General features: G+C 38.6%; 2 non-coding genes across 2 annotated transcripts; both read left to right on the top strand.

Annotated features, from left to right (window-relative positions):
- The first annotated feature begins 7,173 nt into the window (after positions 1-7,173).
- Positions 7,174-7,292, top strand: LOC145676897 (5S ribosomal RNA). The gene has a single exon (XR_014129514.1). It is a non-coding gene; the product is annotated as a 5S ribosomal RNA (ribosomal RNA).
- Positions 7,293-7,469: 177 nt separating this feature from the next.
- On the top strand, positions 7,470-7,588 carry LOC145676889 (5S ribosomal RNA). Its single transcript, XR_014129506.1, has one exon. It is a non-coding gene; the product is annotated as a 5S ribosomal RNA (ribosomal RNA).
- The last annotated feature ends 7,932 nt before the right edge of the window (positions 7,589-15,520 follow it).

Raw genomic sequence — 15,520 nt, forward strand, 5'->3', positions numbered from 1 at the left:
TATTTTATGTTTCAGTCATTGCTAAGTCGGTCACACTACTTTTTCACCCTCCTTGTGCTTATAATTTTCATAATTTAACATGGAAATACTTATCAATAAATAATTATATTACCATGGTAATTAACTTCAATCCTTCCTGTGATTATACGCAAAGTACCATCTTCGTACTGCTTACTATAGTTCAATGAAGGGAATCTATAAAGTAACGCGTGTCGCACACATCTGCCTTGCAAACTCCCTGGCCTACTTCCAATGTATAGACTTTTATTTCAAATCCTGATTTAATTTCATAATTTTCTGTAGATTTTAACATTTTATTACCCAGCTTCTTAATACGAATGACAATCAAGCCTAAATATTTATTCCCTTTAACTTTATTTTTCTTTTTTATTTTGTGCCTTGTTTCATATTTGTTCTTACGTTAGCAATTAACGCACTTACCGTAGTTATGTATGAACAGGTTGTTTCTATATTTATTTTATTCCAAATAAATTAAATATATATACGGATTATTTTATGGTAGTTGATATTTTCTGTTGTTTCCTACGTGAATTGAGGAAACGCACGGACTTTCGCCTAATTCTTGTGCTACTTTCATATGTCTGTATCTGTCGAATGCTGTCGATCTGTCGAAATGTGTATTACTATCTGTCGATTCATCGAGTGAACTGAATTCGTTAACCATTTCACCAGGCGCGCATGCATTTTTTTTTCTTCTAAGGGATCCAAGCTTCGGGGGGCAAGGTTCCAATACTACAAGCCACTATGTCTATATACTATTATTCTGCATTCGAAAACACGATAAATATTCCACTTACTTTTTCACAAAAACATGATACAGACAGAGTACAGATGAAGTGTAAGATCAGATTTATATTGATGATACATCAATATTTTCCCTGTTAATAACTACATTTAATGAGAAAGTCTGCAAATGTATGTTCACTTAGGAACTTTTGCGAGGAGTCCGCACCCGGTGGACACCCCGTGAGTACGCCTCTGCACTTGACTATACTTCGAATTATACTGCAAACAGTTGTATTTTAGTTTCCCCGTTTAGTTCATCGATATCATTAACACAAAGAAAATAGATGTTATAGATGCGTATTCTCAGTTCTCGCTTTATATCCGGACGTCTGCAAAAATCTACTCCTTTTCTTTCTTTCACGCATCCACCAAACTAACAATGATTTGTATTATAATATTTGCGCATAAAATGTATATCTCATACCTTCCATGTTCTCAAGTATTCATAGACAAAAACGGTTACTTTCTGCGAACAAATTGTCCAAACACAGTGCAAATGTCATCTATAGATTGTCCTGGTTCCGTCTGCGTGTACATAACAATGCGTCATAATCATACATTGCACATTAAGGATATCAATTAATCTTCCCAAATTCCTAGATATGCCTGGCAAAAGTTCCGCGTGTTGTAAGGATATTACATTTGTACTACCGACAAGGTGGTATCTTCCAACATTGAAGTTCAATAAACCCCAAATGTGTCGGATATAGTATTTGATTTCTTGTCTCATTGTTTGCGTCAGAGATGTCTTCTCAAGTTAGGATTTACGATACATACAGGATGAGTTGTATATATTGTTGCTGCCAGCTCTATATTAATCCCATATTTGTAAACGAATAAAAACAGTATTCTAATTATAACAATGTGCTCACAATTAATTTTATTCTTAATTGTTATACGTATTGTTGATTAAAAATGAAAATGTTGCTAAGTGAATTTTATTAATATTTTCTGTTGCGTGATATAGGAAGTGAGTGAAATATTGGAGGAATATAGTGTGCGTAGCAGATGATGTGCAGTGGCTTTGGATCGCCTGTGATAAGGTAAGGCATTTGCTATTTTAATTAACGCATTTTATATACTGTAATCCTAATTATTTTTATGTGAATGTGCTTACTACTTGTGTATTCAGTGGGACCGATGTTTTAATATGTATGGTCAAGCAGTGTCGAGCCTGGTCAGTGTGTGGATAGGTGACCATTTTTTGTAAATCGATAACATTTAACTTTGTAAACACGGATGAAGTAGAAGTATATTTATTTTATTTTTTACCTCAAATATGTAGGACACTTCTCCTTTGTACATCAATTATTATTATTAGTTCAACTTGTTTACAAGTTAAATGAAAAGAATAGTCGTTATCGTGTGATGATTGTGCTCATTAGGCTAAAGAAGACTCGTGATAAGAAAGAAAAGAAGAACGGTGCTCAAGTTTCGTCACAGCATATTCTCAAAAATTTACAGGCAAAATTCAGTGTTCTGCATGAAAAGGCATATTTGTACGAAAAAAAAAAATTCTGCAGACGACAGAATTAAATAAAGTAATACACATGTATTTTAGAGTTACTGGTGTAAAATCATTACAAGTGCTTTGCCAGGTGGCCAATAAAAAGCACGAATACTATTTAAGGGAGCCAAAACAGGAGAAAGCTGGGGGCCTGAGCGATAGCAAGAATGTGCGTCCAAAGTGAACAGGAGCGAAGGCGACGCGGGTATACGTATAAGCAAGGGTAGTGGAAACCAGTTAGTTTTCGAGTTTCAATAGCACTTGTCATGCATCCATACTAGTAGCGCCCCGCTTGTAAACATTAAGTACACTATGCAAGAATACACCGCCGGTGGAAAATAGTACCTAATACAGTTATCTTTCATATATACTGACTTATTTTACAGTAGTAACCCAACACTAGTAAACGTAAAATAAAAGTGTATAACTTTATATTTAATTCTATCGCCTGGCTTAGTTTTTCACCTGTAAGATGTACTTATTTAGAGCAAGTTTCTTAACTAGCAAATTAAACCGAGAACCACAGCAACCATATATATATTCTTATGATGTACTTTTCTTTGAGTGGTGTTCTCTGTCTATTGAATAACATTTTCTCAGTTTAATGCTAGCAAAAAACAAAACAAAATCAAAGTGTTTCTATATAAATTTAGTTCACCGTGTTGTAATATCACATGGAATTGAAAAACGAATAGTCGAACCTCTGCTATCTCGATCAAACTTCTCAGGATGATATACTGACTTACCGCAGAAGTTCGACTGAATACGTTTCTCAGTTCCATGGGAGAACCTGGAGAAGCAAAAGCCTGCGCAACGGAAAATACTAAATAAACTTGTAGAGCAGGTCAAGATGTATCATCATGCCAAGTTTCATTCAGATCAGAGAAGTTTGGCTGCAGCCATTTTCATTACAAAGCACAAAATGGATGGTCCCTAACCTCGAGAATCTTCACAATTGTCGACGAGTTGAACTGCACTCATCTGATCAAAATCAAACTTAAAATGACAGTTCACTTTCAACTGTTAAATAATATGATATGCAGGCTTCTGCTTTCCTAGTTACAGTCTATCCACTGTGGTATGCATATTAGTACAAATGTGAGAGTGCATATTTATTAAAGATTTGCTTCAAAAAGCGATGAAAGACATAGGCATTGCCGCGGGCGGTGATAACAAGATGCCGGAAAACGAACAAGCAGAAAGAATATGGGCTGAAGAAGTGTAAACGACGACGCGGCGGCCCGTAAAGGTGTTGCCGTCCTATTAAATGAATAATATCAAAAGAAAGAAAAAAAAAGTAAAAAATTTCGCGCTCGTAATCAAGACAGAAAGCAACTAAAGGAAATCTTTGTTTTACGTCCCACGTTATGCCGCTTAGGCTAAAAGAGGCGCTGATTATGAGAAATGATTGAAATGGTGGTGGAATGAAGAAAGTGGGAGGAAACGGGAGAACCCCGCGGTAACCCACCGCACATAGTTTTTGTCCACCATAAAGTTAACTTGGCGGGGGCTCAAGACAGAAAGACGGTTGGAAAAACAAATAAACGATGTTGCATCCCGTAAAAATGTTCGCGACCTATGAAATCAATATTTTTTCTTAAAGAAAAAAAAGAATTAAAAAGAGAAAAAAAGGTCAAAATTTCGCGCTCGCTTCGCTCGCGATCAGCAGAGAAAAGAGGACGTGACGCACCCCTAAAAGTGTTGGCGACCGATTGAATAAATATTGTGGGTAAAAAAAAAAAAAAAAAAAAAAAAAAAGTCAAAAATTTCGCGCTCGCTTCGCTCGCGATCAGCACAGAAAGAAGGACGTGACGCGCCCCTAAAGGTGTTGGCAACCGATTCAATACATATTGTCGGGAAAAAAAAAAAAAAAAAAAAAAAAAAAAAACGCTCGCTTCGCTCGCGATCGACATGAAAAAGGCAACGACGTGACGCCCCGTAAAATTGTCGGCGACCTATTCAATCAATATATTCGGTTGAAAAACAAAGTCAAAAGTTTCCCAATCGCTTCCCTCCCGATCGACATAAAAAAAAAGGCAACCCCTTCACCTCTCCTTATGCATTCATCAGTAAACATACAACCATAGATCACAATACCACTCACATCACCTATCAGTTCTCCACGTCCATCAAGATCCAATCATCGCCCTGGCCCTTTATGATGATACACAACATTACATGTTATTGTGTGCATTGCCCCGCGTTACAATACATGACCAAAAAAAAGAGAAAAAGAGCTGCACTGCCTTCAGTGTAGACATGTTCGTATTCGTAGAAAATGATTTTAGGTACACGATAGTACAGTAATCTATCTTCACATGCTTCAGATGTGAACGATACCTACACATGAAGAGGGCTCCCGAGGTTTCCTTTTCCAATAGGATGGAGCTCCACCACACTTGCAGAATGACGAGAAGTTATGTTAATAAATATATCCCAGAGTGTTTCGTAACTCGCCCTTGGTCCTAATGATGAAGCGTTCTTCAGATGGCCCCGATGTCTCCACACATGATACTATGCGACTTCTTTTCACGAGGCTCTCAAAGATCACGTTTGTGTCCTAACATTCTCTGCAGATATGACACAGCTGCGATAGCGGATCACAGAAGCCTTTCCTCTCCTTACAAGAGACGTGTTCATTCGAGTATGTGAGTAATTCGACTATCGATTAAATATCTCCCGTGTCACGATAGTAGTCACTTTCAATTCTTCTAACGAAGGTAAGAAAAAATGCTATACAAACTTCCTTTCGGTATATAAAGGATTAGGGGCCCAGAGAATATTTTCTTTCAAGAGGATACATTCTTTTTCGAACACCCTGTATATAGATCCTCTAATTATAACTGCAAACAAAATGTTGATTTTGCAATTGCTTCCATGAGAGAATATTCTGTGCACTTTCTTTCTGAAGGGCCGGGCCTAAACGTTTTCCTTAATCATTAAATTTAGTAGTTATCTACAATTACATAGTTTTCCATTGTTCTCAAAATAAAGATTTTTCTCTATGAATTGTTGAATGTTGCTAGGGATATTGAAGTAATTCTTTTTAGTGTTTTTTTCTTTACAATAATGTACTGAACGCCTGCATTAAGGAAGTTCGTGTGTCCATCTTGCAAAATGTTTCGTCTTTTTTCATGCCCACTAAGGTAAATATTCATTTTGCTCTTTTCTCTGTATGCAAACCACATTTCTTAAAGGCAACATTTTCATACAAATGTAGTACTAAAAACTTCTAATTGGCAACATCTGGGCTGCGAAGAGGAAAAAGAAAGAAATCTCGTACGTATTCGCGCGCAATTCGGAATTAGCCAATGAAAAGCACAAAAGCGGCCACCATCTCTCTCTCTTTCTTATTAACGGTTTTGTACTTTCTGCAGTTCTATCAGTGCTGCTAACCTCTTACTATATCATTGAATATGTATGTTTAGATATATATATATATATATATATATATATATATATATATATATATTTTTTTTTTTACAAAAAATCATACTACTACGGAATAATATTAAATGCCTTTAAACCCTCATTTCTGTTTGCACTTTCTGTTACACTACCTTCCCCGAACTTCTTTCAAGTTATTAAGTGCAGAACGGGGAGTTATACATATTTACTTGCGCTTTGACAATATCTGCACATTGTGTAATAATAGGAGACGTATAAAATAAAACTATATACTAATACGTATATATATATATATATATATATATATATATATATATATATACAGTACACATTCCACTATCCGAGGCTTTCCTTTTCTTTTCTTGCTGACGATAAATTACGCTTTTAGAAATGTTGTCTGAAAACAATAAGAATATGTGCAAAAAATACAATCAGAGGTAGAGGTCTTTAACAGGAAATAAGCAAGGGAGTTGAAAAATTTTTTATGCATGTAAAAAATATAGACATGAACCAACTTGTGAAATAAAAAGACCAGAAAACTACTCTTTCTAAATTATGTGTAAACTTTTTACCGAAAACGAAAGTTGCACGAAAGACTTTTTGTCCGTTTTTTGGCCTCCGGTGCTTGGGGTCCCTGATTCAATCCCAGCTCGTGCCGTGTGAACTTTGTCGTGCATAAAGACCGTGCTCATGGGTTTTCTCGGGTTTCTCCCGTTTCCTCCCACTTTCTTCATTCAGTACTCATCATCACCGTCTCCTTTAGCGTAACCGGTATAAGTATGCGACGTAAATCTAAATATTTCATTTCATTTCCCTTTTCTGCTCATACTGCTGATTATGCGCGATTATGCCAACATCCAACTCCGCGGACAATCGTGCGATTACTGTATATACAACTAATACAGATACAACTAATTATATTATCAGTTACAGTATCGGTTTTTATTTACTAATTTGCCTCACTTTATTTGCATCCCTGCAGTAAATAATTCTTATCGATAATAGTTAAAATGTATATTACATTTTAGTGCTTCACGACTGAATGATCATCTGCCTTACGTTATCTCGCAGCTGAAGAGAATGCTACACTGAAAACTACCTTGCGTTATAAAGGGTAAGTGAAACATATCTTAAAAATATCTTTCATACATTTCATTGTGTACATTAAAGAATGTAAGTTTGCCTTTTTCCTGTAATCAATACTTAATAAAGGATTTATTTTTATTTATTTATATACAATTTCATACGTGGTTCGTGATAGTAAACTCGATAGGACACAGTGGCACTATGAACATCCGAATCACTCATCATTCGAACATTCAAATATTTATTCGAATATTAGTATATTCCAAGTAATGTTAACGACGTTAATATGCTTGCCTTTATAGTTAATAATGTCAATTCTTACTTAAAACATACTTCCTTAACAGGACATTGAAGAAAAGGTAGTTGCCAACGGCCATACCATGCTGAATATACCGGTTCTCGTCCGATCACCGAAGTCAAGCAGCATCGGGCCTGGTCAGTACTTGGATGGGTGACCGCCTGGGAACACCAGGTGCTGTTGGTATACTTTTTCTAATTTTGTTTTTCACAAAGACGAATATTCTCACATCGTTCACCACGATAATTTCGTAATCATGCATTACTTAAAACAATTAGCAACGCTTTCCACGCGCTGGTCTTTTTGAGTATTCACCGACAAACCTACGTAGCTACAATAACTCACTCGAAGCCATATGCATTCGCCAACGGCCATACCATGCTGAATATACCGGTTCTCGTCCGATCACCGAAGTCAAGCAGCATCGGGCCTGGTCAGTACTTGGATGGGTGACCGCCTGGGAACACCAGGTGCTGTTGGCATCTCTTTTTCAAATTTCATTATCCTTCAAGTACGAAAATACTAGAAACATTAATTTTATAGTACTTTCAAGAGATAATTTATCAACATTATTTCATAGCGATTAATCGATATTCTAAGCGTTATACCCACTATTTCTTACACTAACAGCCTGTTTATTTGCACGGCACATTAAAATAACCTGATTTCCGATCCGTGTGCACCTACTACTATACTTAACACGGAATGTATTACCACTTTTTAAAAGTAAATTATTATGACTAAGTGTAGATCTCCGGCGAGTAAATGCCTTTCGTATACAAGCACGACACATCTCCGCTATGTGCTTTACTTTTTTACTAACAGCATATAGAAATTGGATTTCAAGGTGTTTCTACATAACAGAATGAAGCAAATTTCGTGATTTAACTCTTTCGAATAATGTGTTGGTCCTGACAAGGACCGTTTGAAATGAAAAATCTTGAAGAAGATTTTTACTTAGAGCTTGTGTACTTGGTAACAGCCTTCGTACCCTCACTTACAGCGTGCTTGGCAAGTTCACCAGGCAAAAGAAGGCGCACAGCTGTTTGGATTTCCCGGCTGGTGATAGTTGACCGCTTATTGTAATGGGCCAAACGAGAAGCTTCAGCAGCAATACGCTCGAAGATGTCATTAACAAAGCTGTTCATGATACTCATAGCTTTGCTAGATATGCCAGTGTCAGGATGCACTTGCTTCAAAACTTTGTAGATGTAAATGGCATAGCTCTCCTTCCTCCTCCTCTTCTTCTTCTTATCTCCCTTGGAGATATTCTTTTGGGCTTTACCAGCCTTCTTTGCAGCCTTTCCGCTAGTTTTTGGTGGCATGATGACTCACTCGTTCAGCAAAATTAGATGTGTCCGCCAAGTGCCAAGTGCCAAGTGCCAAGTGTATCATGACAATTTTAGATTTTGAGTTCCGAGTCAGGAAGACTCTTGCCTCTTATATGATTTGTGCATGACTGATTGTTAACGGAGTATGATGTTTCCCGGACGCAACTGTCGCTGCCCTTTGAATTTTTTGGATGATGATGAGAGATGAGGATGTTACTATGAGAGGTGAGAGTAGTTTCGGAGAAGAGGAGTTAGAAGAGGTTTCCATTGGTTAGTGGAGGAGGGATCGAGAGTTTTGCTGTCGCTCTAAGTAACCAATCAGATTTAAGTAAGTGGCCCTGATAAGGGTTTGGTCCTGTACATAGATTGTCGTCGTTTAATCTTGAGGTGTAGTAATGACATCTAGTAGGTCACTGAGAATGGAAAGTTTGGTAAGAACATCAGGAGCTGCTTTGAGGGCAGGAAGTTTTTTCCTCACTGCTGTTAGAATTTTGGAGAGATGAAGGTCACGAAGTATTTCTATGAGCTCTTTAAGAGTATCACTTGTAGTATCTTCTTTTTCGTCTTCAACATGGGCAATAGTCGCTGAACGGTTTGTAGCATCGGCTTTCTTGGCATACGTATCCTTGGAATTCACTGGTTTCATCACTGGTGAGGTTGAATCAGTTGATAACGATGGAAAGTCTTGAGGCCTAAAAGACGGCGGTTGAGAACTCTTTCGAGAAAGGATGTTGTGAATAACAGGACATCTTTTAAAATTTGCGGGGTGCCCCCCTCCACAATTTGTACATCTCACTTTGTCATCTTGAACTTTTCGAGGACACTCATAGGTAAAATGATTGTCAGCACATTTGACACATCTTGGAGTTGCAGCACAGGATGTCTGTGTGTGGCCTAAACGCTGGCAGCGATAGCATTGTATAAATGATGGCGGATGATAATATTCAACTTTTATTTTATAGAATTCTAGATATTGTAAGTTCAATATGGATTTCACATCTGGCGTCTTTCTTAAGGTGACCAAGAACAGTGGGAGCAGCACTCCCCCCCTGCCTTTCATTTGCTGAACAGAGTATACTGGGTATTTACGATTGAGTAAATCAGTCTTGATATTGTTAATGGAAGTATCTATTGGCAGTTGGCGAATGACCACCTTAACAACAGGCTCTTTCCTGATCATATCCAATGAATATTGCAGTTTGAAGTCTTTGCAATATGCAATTAATGCTTCATAATCAGCTGCCGAGTGACATTTGAATTTGATGCGGTTGGAGTAGACCGCACAGTATGGAATCTCTTTGCAAACCAAGGACGCACCATGCGTTAGTTTGTATCCTTTATTGGTTGGATAGTCATAAATAGTCAGAGATTTTATTTGTCTTCTGTCTTCGGACTTATTTGCAATTACTGGAGAAGTTTGTGTCATATCTTCATCCTTTTGTTCAAAGGGAGGTGTATCAGTCAGCGTCTTTTCGGAACTGGTCTCCATATCATCTTCTATAGCAATAGGTGCAAAGCTGTTGGTTACAGGAACAGAGTTCTTTCCTTCTGGTTTAGGCCTAAACGTATGTTTTGCAGGTTGAAATGAGTTTTCTAATTGCCGTTTCCTTGATTCACTTGTGGCCAGAGGCGCTGGAGTAGGGGTCTTGTTAGGTTGAGTGGGACGGCCATAGATATCTCTATGATGTGCTGGAATATGCGGTCCTGAACACCAGTCACAAGTGCCAATAAGTGGGTAGATATCTCTAGTATCTAGTAATCTGGGATCTGCTGGTATATCCAGCTCAAAGTCCTTGTGTAATCCCGAGGGAATCTGAATATAAACAGTTCGCTTGGAACTTGCCATATCGAAAAATATAAGTCTTTCCGCTATGACTTCCCAATAGTTTTTGGTGGCATGATGACTCACTCGTTCAGCAAAATTAGATGTGTCCGCCGATTTATCGACTTCATTTAAATTACAGTACGTGTTTCAATTCGCGCCAACTGCCTTGCTTTTCATTTGATGCACTCGGGTGCACGCTTGAAGTAGTAACAAAACTGACTTGATTCATGGGAGGCCGCAATTTTTCCTCTCATCTTATTACGAAAGAATATTGAACAATGTCTGGTCGCGGCAAAGGTGGAAAAGTCAAGGGAAAGAGCAAGTCCCGCTCCAGCAGGGCTGGCCTTCAATTCCCAGTAGGCAGAATCCATCGTCTTTTGCGAAAGGGTAACTATGCCGAACGAGTTGGTGCTGGCGCTCCCGTGTATTTGGCTGCAGTCATGGAATACCTGGCAGCTGAAGTTCTTGAGTTGGCAGGCAACGCTGCTCGTGACAACAAGAAGACTAGGATTATTCCACGTCATCTGCAGTTAGCTATCCGTAACGACGAGGAATTAAACAAGTTGTTGTCTGGAGTTACAATCGCTCAGGGTGGTGTTTTGCCCAACATTCAAGCTGTACTTCTGCCCAAGAAAACTGAGAAGAAGGCATAAATGTAAGACCTATATCTCATACAAATCGGCCCTTATGAGGGCCACAAACCCCTTTATAGAGGAGATTTACGATTGAAATGAATTGTTTTCGATATACAGACTCATCAAAAGTGTCTGAGATAGTTGCTTAGTTTCATTCGAAATTCTCGCTGCTATTCGATTAATTAGTATATGTGTAGTCGTCGATCGTAATTGAAGCCCATAGGAAGTCACACTAACTTTAGAATACTCCAAACAGCGATGTGCTTAGTTCCCACTACATTATTAATTATAAGATCATTACCTTTTGTATTGTCGCTAGCTACATTTTTTTGATATTTGCGTACATCGGGCTCATATTACCCAGAGGACAGGACAGTCGAGCCCAGATTCTCAGCAATGGAAGAAAACCTCATACCACATATTCTCATGTACTTCATGCTAGACAAAGGAATTTCCAACATTCTTAAAGCACTCATGTTTCTCTCTTGCGTTGGCTTGGCTGAAATTACTCTGTTCAATATGTTCTCGACATTTATTATTGTTCATTACTATGCCCCAATGACATCATGAACAGAGCGGATCAGAAAACTTTCCTAAATTTCTTTTGCAACATAGTAATGACATTAAATGCACACTTAAGTACGATTTATTCTTTGCAAGGTCGATATTCATATTTGTGTGATATGTGTTATATGTATATGGTTTGTAATACGCAACTACTCTTATTCTCTGATCTCAGAACTCATTTGCTACTGTGCCCAACGAGCGAGCCTAGGTTTCTTGTAACTACTGCCTTTCTTTAGTAAATAATGTGAAGTATACAATGCATTAACCTACATCTCATATTTGTATTACTCTTTATTTTAGTAACCCGCTACGAAGTGTCATTAATTTACATGTAAATCACAATAGACACTACCGCAAAAGAAAGAAATCGAACCCAAGACCACGTAAACAAGATAAAGGACAAGATTCAGGTTTCTAACGCATTATTCGCCCCTCACAGCACAGTATAGAAGTTGTATAAGCCTCTATACGTACATCCTACTGTCAGAACAGAAATTCCGACTTGCGTTTCGCATCTCTCATGCTCGCTACTTCCAACAAATCGCCAATTTCCAACCAGAACCCCTTCTCCAGCATTAATACTGCTACATGATATGAATACGTATACATGAACGTACATAATGTAAAAAAAAACGTATGATTTTCTCAAATTAATCTCTCTACGTCTGTAATTTAGTGTGCATCAAAAGGCTTTAATGTAGTTACACGAATTCTTATAATCTAACAGAAAATCGCACAAAGTAAATCTTTCCCTTTATATAAATTTGTTGGCTCTGAAAAGAGCCGTTTATGCCAATTTTATATCCAAAATAGGAGGAACCCCAACTTAACCTCCGAAACCGTACAGGGTTCTTCCTTGCCTCTTCAAGGCATACACAACATCCATAGCTGTCACTGTCTTCCTCTTGGCGTGTTCTGTGTATGTAACAGCATCTCTGATTACGTTCTCCAGGAATACTTTCAATACTCCTCGGGTCTCTTCATAAATGAGACCAGAGATACGCTTCACACCACCACGGCGAGCAAGACGCCTAATAGCGGGTTTGGTGATACCCTGGATGTTGTCACGAAGAACTTTACGGTGGCGCTTGGCACCTCCTTTGCCAAGACCCTTGCCTCCTTTTCCACGTCCTGTCATTTCGATATGTTACTGCTTCGCTCACCACACACGAGAAATACAAGCCCAAGCAGCCCAAGACTCGTGGTTTTGTTCCTTCGATCATGCAGGGAAAGCACGGAGGAAAAACACAAAACGTGTCTAAGCCAATGAGAACTGTCCTTTTCGACTGACTTTATCCAATGAGAAATAGCTTGATTTAACGGTTTTGCTCTTTATATAACTTGACTTCATTCAGCGCGCAATTATTTGAAACAAGTCGTGACAGTTGCAATGGCACGTACCAAGCAGACAGCTAGGAAATCTACTGGAGGCAAAGCTCCTCGAAAGCAGCTTGCCACCAAAGCTGCAAGAAAGAGTGCTCCAGCTACCGGTGGAGTGAAAAAGCCCCATCGTTACAGGCCTGGTACTGTGGCTCTCCGAGAAATTCGTCGTTACCAGAAGAGCACTGAATTGCTCATCCGCAAGCTGCCCTTCCAACGACTCGTCCGAGAAATTGCACAAGATTTCAAGACAGATCTTCGCTTCCAAAGCTCAGCTGTCATGGCTTTACAGGAGGCAAGTGAAGCTTACCTTGTAGGGCTTTTCGAAGACACCAACTTGTGTGCTATTCACGCAAAGAGAGTCACAATCATGCCTAAGGACATTCAGCTTGCTCGCCGCATCCGTGGGGAACGTGCTTAAGTTTGAAGTTCTGGCACTGAGTTCAAAAACGGTCCTTTTTAGGACCAATACACTACTTAGAGATGCTGTTATCCTAACAAGGATCTTGTCCATACTTGTTATCTTTTTTTTTTAAATTCTCACGCCGTATGTTGCATAGTTAATACATCTACCTTCGTTTTCCTGTCGTTTCGTATATCATCCTATCTTTCAAGTATATTCTTTAGTTTTCCCCTATGTTTACCGATTGATTATCTTCGTTTTATGTGGTCAAGGGTTCGATTTTGCCATATGTTGCATAACTTAACTTCGATTCAACCACTGTTTGCCCTTCTCAACGTTATTAATCTGATAGAACTCGCAGGCGAAATATGTACTTCTTCCAAGGTAGCAAAAGTAATATTATTTTGTCAGAGGTCGCTGCTGTTGAATGCAAACGTTAAACTAAACTTTCTTTAAGTGTCTGTTTGTACTTAACATCAGTTCAATTGTACACCTACATTTCTGCTGGTGTTACTATTTTTCTTTATAGCAATATTACGAATTATAAGACGGTATCCGTGGTTATTAGCGTGTTCCCTTTTCCTAACACTTTCTCATTACACCAGTATTTCCATCATTCATTAGGCGTAATCACCCGTCTCCTTTATCATAAAAATCATAATAGTACGACGTTAAATTGAAACATAGTCTACTTCACTTTCACGAGTTGTAATAAGTTCGAACATTTCTTTCACCCCAGCCTTGAAAAGAGTTGATTTTAGTTTAGTGTCCCTTTCAGCAGCAAGGCTGTTTCAAACGTGGACCTACTTATTAACGTGCAATGCGAAACATTTGAGCTCCCACCGAGAATCGAACCCAGTCAGCCTGCAAAAGTTTTTCTAACAAATGCATTAAGTGCGTTTTCTGTACTGTTTCGCTACTTGAAGATAGGAACAAGGAAAAAGTAAGTGATCACAAATTGACATTACGTAATGTGTTCCCCATTTTTTTTCGAGTACACCATTCTTGACACCCGTGAAAGCTTTCTTTCCCCACCCTCAATTCCCCTCTGTTATAAAGCACTTACATCAAGAAGTGCTTCGGTTAAAAAGAAAACTCAAAGTCCCTTGCGTATATACTATACATTGCTATGAATGAACATGTGATAATGATAGGAAAAGCACAATTTTACTCTTCTCAAAGTATTTGATGGCTCTAAAAAGAGCCGTTTTAAAATGTCAGATGATTTACTGACACATTTACTTCTTCTTTGGTGCAGCCTTCTTAGCACTTTTCGGTTTTGCTGTAGCCTTCTTTGGCTTCGGGGCCTTTGGCTTCTTGGGAGTTTTTGCCTTCTTCACTTTAGATGGTGATTTCTTAGGTTTGGGAGCAGCAGCCTTTTTCTTTTCACCAGTCTTCTTGGGACGTTTAGCTGCTGGCTTTTTCGCAGGCTTCTTCTCCTTTGATGCTGATCGTTTCGCCTTGGTTGAAGATCCACCTTCAGGCTTCTCCTTCAGCGATGAAGCACTAAGCTTAAACGATCCAGATGCACCTTTTCCCTTGGTCTGAACCAAAGACCCAGAAGCAACTGCACTTCTCAAGTATTTCTTGATAAATGGAGCAAGCTTCTCGGCATCCACTTTGTAGTTCTGAGAGATGTATTTCTTAATAGCTTGCAGTGAACTTCCTCCCCTTTCCTTCAAATTCTTGATGGCGTTGTTCACCATTTCTGATGTTCTTGGATGAGAAGGTGTTGTTTTTGGTTTCTTAGGCTTTGCAGACTTCTTAGGAGAAGCCTGTGCCGGGGCTGCAGGTGCTGATGCCGTATCTGCCATTGCTTTCTGCAATAAACTCAACGATACTGAAGAATGAAATTTTCGCTAGCAGGCAGCGTTGAGTTTGGTTACGGAGCGCGGACCGGATAGAAAGCACTTGCTGAGGCGGGCTGAGGTAAACAGAAGTTCGTAGTTGCCACAACGATAAGTGTGTTTCCTTCTATTTTGATAAACGATTTTTTTCAGGTATTCAATGAATGCACCAGATCCTATTCTTCCTTACTGGCTAGAAGAAACTTTATTCCACATAACTCAAAAGGCATTTGTTTTTATTCGCTTTTCTATTTTATGTTTCAGTCATTGCTAAGTCGGTCACACTACTTTTTCACCCTCCTTGTGCTTATAATTTTCATAATTTAACATGGAAATACTTATCAATAAATAATTATATTACCATGGTAATTAACTTCAATCCTTCCTGTGATTATACGCAAAGTACCATCTTCGTACTGCTTACTA

Source organism: Thermobia domestica, unplaced genomic scaffold (assembly GCF_964235325.1).
Source record: "Thermobia domestica unplaced genomic scaffold, izTheDome1.hap1.1 HAP1_SCAFFOLD_458, whole genome shotgun sequence".
Lineage (NCBI taxonomy): Eukaryota > Metazoa > Arthropoda > Insecta > Zygentoma > Lepismatidae > Thermobia > Thermobia domestica.